Source organism: Schistocerca piceifrons, chromosome 4 (genome assembly GCF_021461385.2).
Source record: "Schistocerca piceifrons isolate TAMUIC-IGC-003096 chromosome 4, iqSchPice1.1, whole genome shotgun sequence".
Lineage (NCBI taxonomy): Eukaryota > Metazoa > Arthropoda > Insecta > Orthoptera > Acrididae > Schistocerca > Schistocerca piceifrons.
This window is the reverse complement of record NC_060141.1, coordinates 705,509,394-705,514,947: the sequence shown is the minus strand read 5'-3', so window position 1 is coordinate 705,514,947 and position 5,554 is coordinate 705,509,394. Positions and strand designations below refer to the sequence as shown.

The following is a 5,554-nucleotide window of genomic DNA, read 5'->3' as shown; positions in this document are numbered from 1 at the left end:
GAATCAGTTGGAATTTCTCTGATTCTTTCATGTTGATTCCATGAGGTAATAAAATGGGTCTTGACACTTTTTCGAACTTGCATTTTTTAATAATAGAAAGAACCTGAAGATCACAACCCATGTTCGGACGTTGCAGGAATAATGAGACCGAACGCATGCCGCTATATCCCTTTGGTAGAACAGCTATGTTTATATGTCGACAGTATTCAGGAAGTTAGATGGCGTCGAAGGCCATAAAGCGCAGGAACTTCAGCTTACAAACTCACATTTGCTGCTGAATAGGTAAACCAGCGCCATGCGTTCGGCGTCACAATAATTTCAATGCCGTGTGACATTTCTGGAAGATGTACCTGGGCACACGTGGCTATAAACAGTTTGTTCCAGAAGACAGCGTCCAAAATCGATGGAAATGTGTCGGTATCACTCTGATGTATCGGGCATATTGTGTACAATAGGTTCCGTACATCACTGATGCAGAAAACTGTAACTGATCACATTTTGTTCGATGAATAATGGAAGTGGCATCAGTCGCTATCACCTTGCAAGCTTCTACTCTCTTCTAGAATCTGGATTTGAATAAAAATGACAAAGTACTGTTAATCAGAACACAGGGAGAAGTTTAGATCTAAATGACAATTGGTTTATTTATCCTCAACATCACAAAAGAACAAAAATAACTAAAGAAACATCACACAAACATGTTTATTTGACAAACGCTTTCACTAACATGGGGTCTATGGTGGACAAAGTGATCAGCTGGGGACTGACACACGACACTTACCGGAACACTAATCGCTTTATTTGACTTCATACATGAGAATCCGGGCTATGGCACAAAAGCTACGCCATCATTAAGCATCTATACTCTACTATTAAAAAAAAAGAATAATATGTTTCGAAAGAACAGGGTGCTGGGAAACATACATTGGAGCCCCACGCCGTAGCAGCGAATAGTTTACCCTCCTGCTTGTCAGGACGGCACACCAGATGCATTCGGTGACTGGAGTCATGGACGGCCGCAATCTGTTATTAATGCTGCGCGCCCGAAAGATGCAAGTACGCGGTCTCACGTTCGGTCAGCTCGAAACGCAGGTACTTTCCTATGAGCCTCTGAAACCCCGGTGTATTTCAGTGTGCAGGTGGACCCGTTTGCTGGTCTGCCAAACCTATTTGACTCCATGCCACGACTACGCATGACGGAATATGTCAAATGTTTAGACGGCCGACTCAAGACAAATAAGTACACCCACGCATCGCTCAATGTGTGCAGTACCTCTGGCTCACAAGGTGACTGGCACAGGCTCTAAGTGTCACACTAGCAAAAGACACAAGTCTCACCGTTTAAGTAGAGACCTAGAGTTCTTTACTAGCGAAGCGCCAGTACAAGAGTGATCTTCTCTTTCTGTCCGCTCTCCTCCTCATCTCGGTAGCAAAAACCCATTTACATCTTAGACTTCCCTCACTTTAGCTCAAGCCAGTCACGAGCTGGAGCATGGAATTCGAAACTCGGAGAGCGCCCCTTGCTCTGCATACACCAATTTGACCAATCAGAGACATTAAAATTAAATGGGAGAAAAGGAGATTCAGCTTCACGGCCTCTTTCCCAAGCGTTTATGCCGTGTCTTTTGCTAACAACATAACCAGGATGGAGCCACACCCCTCCATAAAAAGATTGTTATCTCCCCTATCGTATCCATTTCGAAGTTTCCAAAGAACGGCCATAAACTCGCTAAAGGCCTCGCGCTTTCACAAATATGTTTCGTAACCGAGTCTGGACGTCTGGGCGCCAGTGACCTGTCCCACGGAAATTCGCAGAACGCTCATAGTTGTCTCGTTGGCTTCCTGCCTAACAAGGGCCCATCCTCTGCTTTATTGCCGGTCTACAATGAGTTGGCCATTGCAGCATCAACTTCTCGGCGCTAGTCAGTCTACCTGGACACGGATGCTGGCCGACCGGCCCCAACCAATGGGTCTGCACAATGAGACCGCGTAACTCGTTCGTCCAGAAATACTTCCACCCAAGCTCCGCAGAAAAAAACGCTCTTCCCTCGGCCCACAGTCGCTGCGAGCTTTTACTGCAGTTGTTTAAATTGGCACCTTATTCCTCTGAATGCAGGTAAAGCTTCCTTCCCTAGAGTATGCAAGCAAGAGCATTAACTACAGCCCACCATCCCATCATGATGTATGAAGTCAAATCGTAATAAAAATCATCTTCCCTAAGAACGTGAGGCGGCATAACACTGAATTAGAAGTGAGAGTGCCCTGCAATCTCTCAACCTGCCATATTTGCAAAGTGTACTTCTGTCATCAATTACTGATGGGAGTTATGGAATATATGTGTGTCAGGCTGGTTGGTTCCCTGGTGGCGTTGTGAGTAGAAGGGTGCACTTACTACCAGGCCAGCAGTGCTTGTGTACAGCTCGCACAGGATACGGTGGCCGATGCGCAGTGACCAGATTTCGTCCAAAGCGCTGGGCGAGTTTATTCGTTTGTTCGGAAGGTGACACTGACAAGTGTTTTCCACTTTCGGGCGGCCAGCGATGACAAACTCGAGGCACGCACCCTGCAATCTTCCTCAAACGACTTTACAGAAACTATTCGGTAAAAAAATTCATTTTTGCTTTACTTGTAACTTTATACATCATCTTCATGATGATCTGATTTAGCACACACATTGGCGATCGTGCCACACCAGCGATAAAGTCACAGTGAAATATCCACAATATTCCTCACTTTTTATAAACGGTTTCAGATATTGAAATAAAAGTTTGGCAAATGATGCCACACAAAGAGAAAAGTATTTCACCATATCGTTATTATGTAAAACCTCATTGTCTACCGTGTTATTCCAATGACTACAGACATTTTTGGTGAAAGAATGTAATTTTTAAGTGTCATCGATATCTGGTGAAACGAGAAATGCTATGAGTTTCGAAAAAACATATGTGAAGAGGAGCTTTTTCATAAGCTACGGACTTTACTTTTCCTCAGTTCCCCATTTAATAAACTTAATAAACCACTGTTTAAGAATTCTCTCCCTATTGTGTCTGCACAACATGTTAGTTAGGCGAGACAGTGTAAACTCCACTGTGTTTGGGCAAAAGAAGCAAATTTTGTCATGCCAACCAGAGAAATGTGTAGTTTTTAATCAAAATTCGTCGATCATGACGCTTCTCTGAATGTTACAAACGGTTAACAAGCCAGGCGAAAATAAATCTTTGCATTTTCGACGGAATTCCTTTCACATACTAACGAAAGCAGAGGTGACAATAGATCTTTTTGAATGATCACCATGCAAGTGTGTGTGTGTGTGTGTGTGTGTGTGTGTGTGTGTGTGTGTGTGTGTGTGTGTGTGCCGGCCGGAGTGGCCGTGCGGTTCTAGGCGTTACAGTCTGGAGCCGAGCGACCGCAACGGTCGCAGGTAAGAATCCTGCCTCGGGCATGGATGTGTGTGATGTCCTTAGGTTAGTTAGGTTTAAGTAGTTCTAAGTTGTAGGGGACTGATGACCACAGAAGTTAAGTCTCATAGTGCTCAGAGCCATTTGAAACATTTTCTGCTCTACCAACTGAGCTACCCAAGTGGCCTCATGACCTGACCACACAGCTTTACTTCCGCAAGAACCTCAAATGGCTCAAATGGCTATGAGCACTATGGGACTGAGTTCATCAGTCCCCTAGAACTTGGAACTACGTAAACCTGACTAACCTAAGGACATCACATACATCCATGCCCGAGACAGGATTCCAACCAGCGCGGTTCCGGACTGGAGCGCCTAGAACCGCTCAGCCACCGCGGCCGGCGCAAGAACCTCGTCTCCTACATTCCTAACTTCACAGAATCCCTCCTGCGAAACTTGCAAGATTAGCTCTCCTGGCAGAAAGGATATTGTGGAGAAATTACTTAGTCACAGCCTGGGGGATGTTTCAAGAATGAGAATTCTTGCAGGTTTCGCAGGAGAACTTCTATGAAGTTTGTAATGTAGGAGACGAGCTACGGGCGAAAGTAAATCTGTGAGGATGCGTTGTGAGTCGCCTTTGGGTAGCTCAGTCAGTAGAGCATTTGCGAAAGGCAACTGCCCCTAGTTCGAGTCTCGGTCGGGCACTTCGTTTTAATCTGTCAAGGAATCTCATATCAGCGCACTCTCCGACACAGAGTGGAAATCTCATTCTGGAGTCTTGAAATTGTTTATATTCTATTTAACGTGTGTTGGTATGATTTTGTTTTCTCTAATTTCCTTTGTGGTAAGAATTAGAAGAGTGACTGCACACCTGTGGGTGAAAATTTTATCGTAGTCGTTTGTATTGCTATAACAGCATGGTCTGTTTCAGTAAAATAGTCCTTGGTTGAGATTTTGACAATTTGTGTCGGTTGGTTATTATTCACGGCAATTATTAGTTAGTGCAGTGTATTCACTGTGTTTAATTCTAACTGTATCTTAAGGAAAAGGCACCGTTGAGCAAACCGTTTTTCACTGCCAAATAATGTTAGCAAGCATACACAGTTACACTGAGGATACAGTGACAGTGCCTGATCTTAATGGCAAACATGTAAGATTGGCAGTACACGCATCACACAGTGACGACAGATAACTGTAACAATATACATATGCTCACTAAACAAGTGAGAATCAAACTGACTTGTATAGTGGGCATCTGTATATTGTGGCGTTTATCTGCCGCCACTGTGTAATGCATGCCAATTTTTGATGGTTGTCATTAAGATCAGGCAGTCAGTGCAGCCTCATTAGTTCAGGCTTGAGAGTAAATCAGTCGGTTCGAAACCAGTACCGAGCGAGTCGGCGCAATGGTTAGCACGCTGCACTCGCATTTAGGAGGAGGACGGTTCAGATCGACGTCCAACCATTCAGATTTAGGTTTTCCGTGATTTTCCTAAGTAGCTCCAGGTAAATGCCGGGATGATTCCTCTGAAAAAGCACGACCGATTACCTTCCCCATCCTTGACACTCCGAACTTGTCCTCCGTCTCTAATGAACTCGATATCGAGGGGATGTTAAACCCAAACATCCTTTCTTCCTTCTTCGAAATTAGTTGACAAAATATATGAACTGCAAAAGTAGCAAATTTGTAATAAACTCTTCATGAAAAAATTGTATAAATTTTTTTGTGTTTGTGCGGGCAACGGCCTTGCCGCAGTGGATACACCGGTTCCCGTGTGATCACCGTAGTTAAGCGCTGTCGGGCGTGATCGGCACTTGGATGGGTGACCATCCAAGCCGCCGTGCGCTGTTGCCATTTTTCGGGTGCACTCAGCCTCGTGATGCCAACTGAGGAGCTACTCGACTGAATAGTAGTGGCTTCGGTCAAGAACACCTTCATAACGACCGGGAGAGCGGTGTGCTAACCCCACGCCCCTCCTATCCACATCCTCCCCTGAGGATGACACGACGGTCAGATGGTCCCTGTAGGCCACTCGTGGCCTGAAGACGGAGTGCTTTGTGTTTGTGCATATAAACTTACACAAAAAGTAATTGCTTTGGTTACGTCAAAGCACAGAAGGTACGCGATCAAATTAATTGTTATTACTTTTAAAACT

The 5,554-nt window shown here is 44.7% G+C and overlaps 1 pseudogene; it reads left to right on the top strand.

Moving 5' to 3' along the window:
• Nucleotides 1–5,135: 5,135 nt before the first annotated feature.
• On the top strand, nt 5,136–5,253 carry LOC124796937 (annotated as a pseudogene).
• The last annotated feature ends 301 nt before the right edge of the window (nt 5,254–5,554 follow it).